General features: G+C 41.3%; 2 pseudogenes; both read left to right on the top strand.

Moving 5' to 3' along the window:
• The first annotated feature begins 6,901 nt into the window (after positions 1–6,901).
• LOC138433183 (transcription initiation factor TFIID subunit 9-like) lies at positions 6,902–9,681 on the top strand (annotated as a pseudogene).
• A 711-nt stretch (positions 9,682–10,392) lies between these two features.
• On the top strand, positions 10,393–10,766 carry LOC138429011 (phosphatidylinositol N-acetylglucosaminyltransferase subunit P pseudogene; annotated as a pseudogene).
• Positions 10,767–12,298: the final 1,532 nt, after the last annotated feature.

Below are 12,298 nucleotides of genomic sequence, written 5' to 3'. Positions count from 1 at the left end.
ACATGCCAGGCCCTGTGCCTTAAAGGCTCCAGCCATCCTGAAGGAAAATGTGATTACTGCCTTCAGCTGGTACATTAAGAACTGTGCACTTCATCGCGTGAACATTGTACCTCAATATAAAGGACCAAGTAGATGAGAACTGGAGGTGCCTGTGAGGCCTGATCAAGATGACTACCTCTCCAAAGCATTCTGTGCCCCTGGGGCAAAAGCCAGTGGGGAGCAGGACTGACAAAGTCCAGGGCAAGGAGCTGCAGGACAGGGGTCTCGGCAAGGCCTGTGTGGTCCCCCTCCAGTTCTAGGGGCAAAAGGAAGATGAAAACCTCTCTGGGATGGCTGGAGGGCACGTGTGGCCCCAACCCGGAGCAATCCCAGGATAGTGTGTGTGTGGAGGTGGTGGGTGGAGAGGTGGGGAGTGGGGGTCGAGCAGGCAGAGTTGGGGGTGGCTCCCTCCTCCCAGGATGGAGTCTCCTGGGATATTCTTGGGAGCCCTGCCCCTGTCCCCACCCCTAGAAGTCTCCAGAATTTGCAGTAGATTGAAGAAGCTTCCAACAATCTCCACAAAGGAAAAGACTTCTGTTTTCACACTCAACTCCCATGGATTCCAGGATTTGTGGGAGGTCTCTCTCTGTACCATTTCAGCTTTTTTGAAATTCTAGCTCTTGCAGGCATCTCCCTTCTCCTTCCCCTACCAGTTGCATGTCATCAATTATCAGCTTTCCTGAGCGGACTCCTGTGGTCTATTTTATGTTATTGGCATTTTTTATTTTTTGGCAGAACAGTCTCCTCAGTTGCCAGAACTCTAAGAAATACATTTCTTTTAAGTCACTCCGTCTATAGCTATTTCTGTTATAGCAGCTCAAGCCAAGAAATCTTTTTTTTTCTTTTTTTCTTTTAAACACATGTATTTTTTTTATTTGTTGAGCCAGTCTTTCCAAAATCTGGAGTCTCTTACAGACTTCCTTGTGAGACAATTCTTTTGCTTGTCTACACTAAAAATAAATAAACAAAAATTAAAGTAAGAAACAAGAGGCCACACCTTGTATCACTCATCTCAAAGAGTTAGAAAGCTTGGTGGCCCTCTTGGGTTTGAAGGCCATGTGTATTATATTTGAGCGTGCTGCTCTGACTCATTTATCAGTAACCTGTAGGTTTAGAGAGGAGCCTGGCTCCAAAAGATAGGCCTAGGTTGCAGTGCAACCCATGTTACTAGTTGGGCCTGATTATCCAACAGACCCAATGTTTTGGATGTATTTTTGTGACAGAAATCTTACTTAATACCTTCAGGCAGTTCCAACTGGGGAATCACAGCATGGGCACCCAGGATTCTGAAGCAAGGCTCTGATCCCACCCACAAACCACAGGCCACTACTTGAGAAGGGATTTTTGGCTTACAACGACTGTTGTACAAACTAAACACTTATCTGTGAGAGGCCATGAAACCACCCAATGAGAACTGAGAATTATTTGACCCATTGGACCATAACGTTGGGGATGCCAGCCAGCATTCCATGATAAAATGTAAGCGGTATATGAAGTGAAGTGAAGTTGCTCAGTCGTGTCTGACTCTCTGCGACCCCATGGACTGTAGCCTACCAGGCTCCTCGATCCATGGGATTTTCCAGGCAAGGGTACTGGAGTGGGTTGTCATCTCCTTCTCCAGGGGATCTTTCCAACACTGGGATCAATCCCAGGTCTCCCACACTGCGGGCAGATGCTTTACCATCTAAGCCACCAGGGAAGCCCATATAAGAAAGCCCAAGGGGTATATTCAGTTCAGTTCAGTCACTCAGTCGTGTCCAGCTCTTTGCGACCCCATGAATTGCAGCACGCCAGGCCTCCCTGTCCATCACAAACTCCCAGAATTCACTCAAACTCACGTCAATCGAGTCGGTGATGCCATCCAGCCATCTCATCCTTTGTCATCCCCTTCTCCTCCTGCCCCCAGTCGCTCCCAGCATCAGTCTTTTCCAGTGAGTCAACTCTTTGCATGAGGTGGCCAAAGTATTGGAATATCAGCTTTAGCATCAGTCCTTCCAAAGAACACCCAGGACTGATTTCCTCTAGGATGGACTGGTTGGATCTCCTTGCAGTCCAAGGGACTCTCAAGAGTCTACTTCAACACCACAGTTCAAAAGCATCAATTCTTCGGCACTCAGCTTTCGTCACAGTCCAATTCTCACATCCATATATGACCACTGGAAAAACCATAGCCTTGACTAGACGGACCTTAGTCGGCAAAGTAATGTCTCTGCTTTTGAATATGCTGTCTAGGTTGGTCATAACTTTCCTTCTAAGGAGTAAGCGTCTTTTAATTTCATGGCTGCAATCACCATCTGCAGTGATTTTGGAGCCCCGAAAAAAAAGGCAGCCACTGTTTCCACTGTTTCCCCATCTATTTCCCATGAAGTGATGGGACCAGATGCCATGATCTTCGTTTTCTGAATGTTGAGCTTCAAGCCAACTTTTTCACTCTCCTCTTTCACTCTCATCAAGAGGCTTTTTAGCTCCTCTTCACTTTCTGCCATAAGGGTAGTGTCATCTGCATATCCCGGCAATCTTGATTCCAGCTTGTGCTTCATCCAGCCCAGCGTTTCTCATGATGTACTCTGCATATAAGTTAAATAAGCAGGCTGACAATATACAGCCTTGACGTACTCCTTTTCCTATTTGGAACCAGTCTGTTGTTCCATGTCCAGTTCTAACTGTTGCTTCCTGACCTGCATAAAGGTTTCTCAAGAGGCAGGTCAGGTGGTCTGGGATTCCCATCTCTTTCAGAATTTTCCACAGTTTATTGTGATCCACACAGTCAAAGGCTTTGGCATAGTCAATCAAGCAGAAATAGATGTTTTTCTGGAACTCTCTTGCTTTTTCCATGATCCAGCAGATGTTGGCAATTTGATCTCTGGTTCCTCTGCCTTTTCTAAAACCAGCTTGAACATCTGGAAGTTCACAGTTCACGTATTGCTGAAGCCTAGCTTAGAGAATTTTGAGCATTACTCTACTAGCATGTGAGATGAGTGCAATTGTGCAGTAGTTTGAGCATTCTTTGGCATTGCCTTTCTTTGGGATTGGAATGAAAACTGACCTTTTCCAGTCTTGTGGCCACTGCTGAGTTTTCCAAATTTGCTGGCATATTGAGTGCAGCACTTTCACAGCATCATCTTTCAGGATTTGAAATAGATCAACTGGAATGCCATCACCTCCACTAGCTTTTTTCGTAGCAATGCTTTCTAAGGCTTACTTGACTTCACATTCCAGGATGTCTGGTTCTAGGTGAGTGATAGCACCATGGTGATTATCTGAGTCGTGAAGATCTTTTTTGTACAGTTCTTCCATGTATTCTTGCCACCTCTTCTTAATATCTTCTGCTTCTGTTAGGTCCATACCATTTCTGTCCTTTATCAAGCCCATCTTTGCATGAAATGCTCCCTTGGTATCTCTAATTTTCTTGAAGAGATCTCTAGTTTTTCCCATTCTGTTGTTTTCCTCTATTTCTTTACATTGATCGCTGAGGAAGGCTTTCTTATCTCTCCTTGCTATTCTTTGGAACTCTGCATTCAGGTGCTTATATCCTTTCTTATTTTCAATCACAAGTACTTAGAGCTATAAAGTTTATCCTGCATCCTGCTAATCATTTTATGTTTTCATTATCATTCTAACTTCCCTTGTGATTACTTCTTTGATCCATGGATTGTTTAGAATTGTGTTGCTTAAATTCCAAATATTTGAGAGTTTTCTAGGTAGCTTATAATTATAGATATCTAATTTAATTCCATTGTGATCAGAGAACATATTCTGTATGATATCAAAGCTTTCAAATTTATTGAGATTTGTTTTATGGCTCAGCATATGGTCCATGATGTGTACAATGTGTACAATGTTTGAAAAGAACAGTTGTGGTATACAGTTTTATAAATTTCCATTAGGGCAAGATATTTGATGATATTGTTCACATAATCTATGTCTTTCTTGATATTTTTATGTCTATTAGTCTATTGCTGAGGGTTTTTTTCATCTCCAACTATGATTGTAGAATTGTGTATTTCTTCTTTTAGTTCTGTCAATTTTTGTTCCATGTATTTTGAAACTCTGTCATTAGGTTATGATCTCTGTGGTCACAAATTTGTAATTCCTATAGCTTCCTGGTGAATTGATCACTTTGCCATTATGAAATATCTATCTTTTAAAATATTTATTTCATTTATTTATCTTGGTCAGGTCTTAGTTGTGGCATGTGTGGGATCTTCCCTTGCAGCATGTGAGATTTCTCTAGTTGCCCCCTGGCATGTGGGATCTTAATTCTCTGACCAGGGATCAAACCTACATCTCCTGCTTTGGAAGGTGGATTCTTAACCACTATACCACCAGGGAAGTCCTGAAGTATCTATCTTTATCTCTAGTCTTTGTCTTGAAATATACTTTAACTCATATAGTCTCTCCGGCCTTCACAAGCTTACTGTTTGCATGGTATATATTTTTTCCTTCCGTTTTATTTCATCTTTTAGAGTGCATCTCTTATACACAGCAGGTATTTGGGTTTTGCTTTTCTTTATCCATTCAAACAACCTCTGCCTGTTAAGACATAAATGTTTATTGAGGGATGGGTGGCAAAGGAGAAGATGCTTAGGCCTGGTCTCATTTGTATCCTTTCCATCTGATGATGAACGCTTTTGGACACTACAGAATTGAGAATGGATCCACTAGTTTCCAGGTTATGGAAGGAAGGTCACCTGGTTGTTCCAGGGACAAGCATGCAGTCTCTATCGGGGCCTAGTAGTAAGATAAAGCTGTTTCTCAAAGGAGATCAGTTACTCATCAAACAGAGCATGGTTTTCTTCGCTTCTGCATTGCTGCTCCTGGGCTTGCTATAGTCTCCACCAGCAAGGTGATTGCAACATGGTTGGAATCTGGTGGGTCATGGAGACCAACTGGCCCACCTACTTAGATTGCAGGCTAGACCAACTGGACAGTTTCCTTTGCTCTGGATTCCTCTCAAAGCTAATAATGGTCTTTCAGTTCAACTCAGTAGATGAGTGGCTGGCAAGACATCCAAATATAAAGGGTGCTTCCTCAAAAATCCAAGAAAACCACCAAGTACCCAAATTCAACTACTTTAAGACACCATCAATTGAAAGGTGCACCTTTATTTATATTCCACTATGAAGAAACTCCAGTACTTTGGCCACCTCATGCGAAGAGTTGACTCATTGGAAAAGACTCTGATGCTGGGAGGGATTGGGGGAAGGAGGAGAAGGGGGCGACGGAGGATGAGATGGCTGGATGGCATCACTGACTCGATGGATGTGAATCTGAGTGAGCTCCAGGAGATGGTGATGGACAGGGAGGCCTGGCGTGCTGCGATTCATGGGGTCGCAAAGGGTCGGACATGACTGAGCGACTGAACTGAACTGAACTGATGAAGAATTTTATGAAACATTATTAACTAAACTATAGCATATAATTGATTGTAACATAAATTCCATTTCAGAGGTATTAGAATATTGGAAAAAAAATATTGTGAATGAACTAAATGCCACTGAATTGTTCATTTTAAAATAATTAATTTTAAGTTATGTGAATTTTGCCTCAACATTTTATTTTTTAAAATGTGAATCAGTAACATATAGCATTCTGTCACTTTCATATGGTAGGAGGGTATCAGGTGAAGCAACTGGTACTTAGGAAAGGACATTGTGATACCGTCTAGAACAGTGGCTCTGCAGAAATATCACTCACGTGTATTTTCATGGAATTTACTTTGATTTACCAGAAGGGGTCAACAGAAGGCTTTCACAGAACTGTGTCACTATTTCCTCCTGCTGACAAGGATTCTCAGAAGTCTCCCATCAGCCTCAGCAGGGGAAGAGAAGCCACTTCCACTGACCGGAGAGACTCAAGGCGGGTAGGATTTTAGATGCTCAGAGTTATGACTGCTTTCTTTTCTTGTCAACACTCTGACATTCACATAACAGACTGGCAAGGCTGTGAATTTAATTGGTATTATACTACAGTAATCCTCAATATCACACTTTGGATGTGATTTTCAGTTACTATCAGCCCCATGACTGCAAGAGATAAATTATTTTTATGATAGACATAGAAAGTCAATGGTTTGGGACTTGTCTTGAATCAAAATTTTAGGGTATTGAGTTTCACATTCTTGTCTTTTTTTTTTTTTCATTCTGTTCAGAAAGAAATTCCTCTTTACTGTGTTCACAAATCCCTTCTTCCCTCCATACTGTTCTGTGGCAGAGGCCACTTAGTTCACCGACACTTTGCCTTCATCATTCATTCAGGTAATAATTGATTGCAAGTGATAATCGGTTGGCAGCAGGCCAAGGGCTACCTTTAAGATTACCTGGATTTTTCACTGCCCCCAAATAAATAACAAATTCATGCCTATTATGATACCAATTTCTTTACCAGTTAAAGCTCATAGTTCTGAGTTATGCTTTCCAGTTTTTAAAAAAAGTAGCTAAAATTGTTCCAAAAAGAATTAGAAAACCAAATGGGGCAACAATCATAGAAAAACTGAGAATTTTAAATAGGTGAGTTCTAGTTGACCTTCAGGGGAAAGATTATTCCTTGTTTATAAATAAATAAGTTGACTTTAGAGAGTATGAGAGGAAATTTCCTCAACTCAGGAAAGTAGCATGATATCAGAGCCTAAAAAAGAGAGAAACACATTTGAAGGATACATAATTTTCACATTATAAAATCTATTTAAGAAAAGAAGAAAAGGCTGAACATCCTGCTCACTGGTCAGGGTGCACAACAGGGCAGAGATGGAGGGTAGGTTAGGCAAGGTAAACCAGGCACTAGGCAAAGGATTTGCGTCAAAACCACTGAAATACATTCATGTGAGTGATTTAACTCGAGAAGTCTGATCGCTGGATATTATATGGAGTTTGGCAAGATGCCTTCTCCCAAGAGCATGCTGAAAGATGCAGAGATGATGGCACAAATCCTGAAGGACATGGAGATTATAGAATATGAGATCAGAGTTGTAAATCAGATGTTGGAGTCTGCCTTTCAATTTGTGACCACAATTTTAGATGATGCAAAAATTTCTAAGAGAGTTACCGTTGATGCTTATGATTTGCAATTGTCAATCCAGTGCTGTGCTAGCCAATCTTTTACCTCTCCTTCCCCAAGAGATTTTTTTATTAGACTTTGAAGAAAGAAATCAAACTCTTTTGGAATCAATCAAGCCATATTCAGGCCCTAGATTGCCACTTGGAGAAGGCAATGGCAACCCACTCCAGTATTTTTGCCTGGAAAATCCCATGGACAGGGGAGCCTGGTGGGCTGCCGTCTATGGGGTCACACAGAGTCGGACACGACTGACATGACTTAGCAACAGCAGCAGATTGCCACTCGATAGATATTGCTTGGCTGTTCCAACCTATAGACTTTAATCTTTACCAAATAAAGACATATACTCTGCAGGTAGAGTAACAGTTCCACAGACAAATGTTGGCTCAGGTTTTGGCACACCGAGTACTCCCACTGCTGCTGCTGCTGCTGCTAAGTCGCTTCAGTCGTGTCCGACCGAATCCCCCCCGTCCCTGGGATTCTCCAGGCAAGAACACTGGAGTGGGTTGCCATTTCCTTCTCCAATGCAGGAAAGTGAAAAGTGAAAGTGAAGTCGCTCAGTCATGTCCGACTCTTCGAGACCCCATGGACTGTAGCCTTCCAGGCAAGAGTACTGGAGTGGGGTGCCATTGCCTTCTCCAAGTACTCCCACTTCAGTCACCCAATCCCACAAACCATGTTTGTTTCAACTAAGGTTAATTATTTGCCAGCTGAGCCCACCAGGGAAGCCCTCAACTAGGATAGGGACTCCAATGTCCCTCACAGAGCCAAGGTTTACAGTACAGATTCCTGCTTCACAGTCCCCAGCTGTAAAAGCATCAGTTCTTGCAACAGCAGCCGTTCACCATATTCGGATTAATCCATCATTGTTGCTGCTGCTAAGTTGCTTCAGTCGTGTCCGACTCTGCGATCCCATAGATGGCAGCCCACCAGGCTCCCCTGTCCCTGGGATTCTCCTGGCAAGAACACTGGAGTGGATTGCCATTTCCATCTCCAATGCAGGAAGGTGAAAAGTGAAAGTGAAGTCGTTCAGTCATGTCCGACTCTTTGAGACCCCATGGACTGCAGGCTTCCAGGCTCCTCCATCCATGGGATTTTCCAGGCAAGAGTACTGGAGTCCAAAACCACTATTATTACCACTAACAGATGACCGAGGATGAGATGGCTGGATGGCATCACTGACTTGATGGACGCGAGTCTGAGTGAACTCCGGGAGTTGGTGATGGACAGGGAGGCCTGGCGTGCTGCGATTCATGGGGTCGCAAAGAGTCGGACACAACTGAGCGACTGAACTGAACTGAACTGAACTGAACTGAACTGAACTGACACCATCATAAAAGACTTGCAATGAGTCATCAAACAAGTTAAAAGAAAATGTGAAGGTGATATTGATAATGATGATGGTGATGAGTCATTTATAATCTAGCCTTAATGCATGTAACATGTATGCCTGTTCTTGAAACCATTACACTGAAATTAAACATGCACATGATGTTTTCAAGTTGTTTTAGAAAACTTCAATAGTAGTTAATGAGTACATATAGTTACCATAGTTTTCGATTATGATGTTAGATTTTCTTTAATAGGACTAGAAATCGTTTCTCAGCAGCCTTTAAGTATAAAAAACAAGTTTTCATTAAAGAAAGAAAGGAAGATAGAAAGGAGAAGAAAAAAATAAAAAAGATGGAAAGCCACCCAACACATTTTACTGACTGGCATATCCTGAAGCCAAAGCCAGGTAAGGGCAAGAGAAAAAATATATGTACATGATCCCACATATGAGCAATGAAGCAAAAGTCTTAAATTAAATCTTAACAAGTTAAATCCAGCAGTGTATTGAAAGAGTAATTCATCAAGCCCAAAGAGGATTTATCCCAGCATTGCTAAGATGGCTCAGCATTAGATTATATATCAATTTAACTTATTATATTAATAAATAAAAAAATTTAAATGACTGTCTTAAATTCAACATCCACTAATGATATAAAAGAAAAAATTTCCTAGCATGTAGGAAAAGAATAGCTTTAATTTGATGCATTGTTTGTTTTTAATAAAACGATAAAAACTTACAGCAAATGCCATACTTAATGGTGAAGTAATAGAACACATTCCAATTGAAGTCAGAAACAGACAAGAATGACCTTTATTACCACTACTATTCAAATGATATCATTTATTTTCTCTAATTCAAAAAGAGAAGGAAAGCAATAAGAGGTATAAGCATTAAAAAAGAAGAGGCAAATTGTGATTATTTGCAAATGACACTATCGTTTACATAGAAAAACCCAAGAAAATCAATTGACAAACTATTAGAATTAATAAGAAAATTCAGCAAGGTGACCACATACAAGATCAACATTAAAAAAAAAAAATCAATAGCTTTCCTATATACCAGCCATAACCAATTAGAAAATGTAATAGAAAATAAGATTCTATTCACAATAGCAGCAAAAACTATTAGCCATCTAAGAATAAACCTAAAAATAAAAATTACCTTGGCCCCTCACAGATAGTTCAAAATTAGGAAACCTCAACCTAATTAATCACATGGATGAAAATCATGTTGAAAACTGTACAATTATATAACGGCTAAGAGAATTCAAGAAGAGCTTCTGGAAAAAACACTAAGTAAAACAAGAGACAAAGGCTATTTCCTAACTATGATGAAGAGTCTTTTCTTTTGTTTTTCTGAGAAACTAAGTTCAGTTCAGTTCAGTCGGTTAGTTGTGTCCGATTCTTTGCAACCCCATGAACTGCAGCACTCCAGGCCTCCCTGTCCATCACCAACTTCCGGAGTCCACCCAAACCCATGTCCATTGTGTCGGTGATACCATCCAACCATCTCATCCTCATCCAACCATCATCCCCTTCTCCTCCTGCCCTCAATCTTTCCCAGCAGCAGGATCTTTTCAAATGAGTCAGCTCTTCATATCAGGTGGCCAAAGCATTGGAGTTTCAGCTTCAACATCAGTCCTTTCAATGAATACCCAGGACTGATCTCCTTTAGGATGGACTGGTGGATCTCCTGAAGTCCAAGGGGCTCTCGATAGTCTTCTCCAACACCACAGTTCAAAAGTATCGTGCTTTTGAACCCCCAGTTCACAGGGCCGCAAGGAGTCGGACACGACTGAGCGACTGAACTGAACTGAACTGAAGAGCAAACATCATGTTAAATGGCTTAACATTAAGTATACTCCCATAAAGACAGAAACAAGGCAGGGACCATTGCTCTCACCCAAAACTTTGTGTAGGAGTCGGCGCTTGGAGGACCCAAGAATATCTAAAGCCACAGGGAAAATGGTGGAAAATTCATCGTTGTCATTGCCAGAAAGAGCAATTTATGGCTTTGTTCTTTTCTTAAGTTCCCAATTTGGCTTCTTGTGTGGGCTTTTATTCCTGAATCTTGGCTAAACTCCTTAGGCTTAACTTATTGGCCTTAAAAGTATTGGGTTGTTGCTCTGCCTGTGTATCTCCTCATTACCGTAGGCATCGGTTATGTCCTCTTATTTGGAATAAACATGATGAGTACCTCTCCACTCGACTCCATTCATAATATCACAGATGACTATGCCAAAAATCAACAGGACGAGGACTAAGAAGAGGCCATCCCAGCACTAAGAGATATTCCTATTAGTGAAGTAAACCAAATGTTCTTTCTTTAAGCCAAATAACTTTACCCCAAAAACTTAATTGTATGTGGACTAATACCAAACATTTATTATAAATTTTTGACATAAAGGTTTCAACCATACTGATTTATACTGTCTTTTTGGTTAATATCCAGTGTTGAAATGTAAAAAAAAAAAGTAGGTTGAACTTCTTTTATATTAAGTTCTAATAATATCATAATGTTATCAAATAGTAGTTACTAATGGACAGAATAAATACTGCATTATGATAGGCAAAAAAAAATGTTGTGTGTAAAAATGAAAGAGGTGATTGAAAAGTGAGTGTAACAGCTTCATACAGCAGATCTCATTTCAGAATCTGGGCGTACCACACCCTGCCCCATAAACAAGACCACATGCTTTGATTTCATATTACATAATAGATTGGAAATTGAAACCTCACTCGGAGGCACAGATTGATCAAAAGGGGTTTATTGCTTCTTTCCCTATCAAAGTCAGGAAGCAACAGTTAGAACTGGACATGGAACAACAGACTGGTTCCAAATAGGAAAAGGAGTACATCAAGGCTGTATATTGTCACCCTGCTTATTTACCTTATATGCAGAGTACATCATGAGAAACGCTGGGCTGGAAGAAACACAAGCTGGAATCAAAATTGCCGGGAGAAATATCAATAACCTCAGATATGCAGATGACACCACCCTTATGGCAGAAAGTGAAGAACTAAAAAGCCTCTTGATGAAAGTGAAAGAGGAGAGTGAAAAAGTTGGCTTAAAGCTCAACATTCAGAAAACGAAGATCATGGCATCTGGTCCCATCACTTCATGGGAAATAAATGGGGAAACAGTGGAAACAGTGTCAGACTTTATGTTTTTGGGCTCCAAAATCACTGCAGATGGTGATTGCAGCCATGAAATTAAAAAAACACTTACTCCTTGGAAGAAAAGTTATGAGCAACCTAGATAGCATATTCAAAAGCAGAGACATTACTTTGCTGACTAAGGTCCATCTAGTCAAGGCTATGGTTTTTCCTGTGGTCATGTATGGATGTGAGAGTTGGACTGTGAAGAAGGCTGAGCGCCAAAGAATTGATGCTTTTGAACTGTGGTGTTGGAGAAGACTCTTGAGAGTCCCTTGGACTGCAAGGAGTCCAACCAGTCCATTCTGAAGGAGATCAGCCCTGGGATTTCTTTGGAAGGAATGATGGTAAAACTGAAACTCCAGTACTCTGGCCACCTCATGCGAAGAGTTGACTCATTGGAAAAGACTGATGCTTGGAGGGATTGGGGGCAGAAGAAGAAGGGGACGACCGAGGATGAGATGGCTGGATGGCATCACCGACTCGATGGACGTGAGTTTGAGTGAACTCCGGGAGCTGGTGATGGACAGGGAGGCCTGGCGTGCTGCGATTCATGGGGTTGCAAAGTCAGGACACGACTGAGCGACTGAACTGAACTGAACTGAACTGACTATCAAAGTCTTTGCCCAGTACTATCAAGATATTATTCATACTGTCCCTGTCCTCTGCTTGTAGGAAAGAGTTTTAAATTATTCAAACAGTCCTGAGACCCACC

This window comes from Ovis canadensis, chromosome 1 (assembly GCF_042477335.2).
Source record: "Ovis canadensis isolate MfBH-ARS-UI-01 breed Bighorn chromosome 1, ARS-UI_OviCan_v2, whole genome shotgun sequence".
NCBI classification, from domain to species: domain Eukaryota; kingdom Metazoa; phylum Chordata; class Mammalia; order Artiodactyla; family Bovidae; genus Ovis; species Ovis canadensis.
The sequence above is the reverse complement of the archived record's forward strand: the minus strand, read 5'-3'. Positions and strand labels throughout refer to the sequence as shown.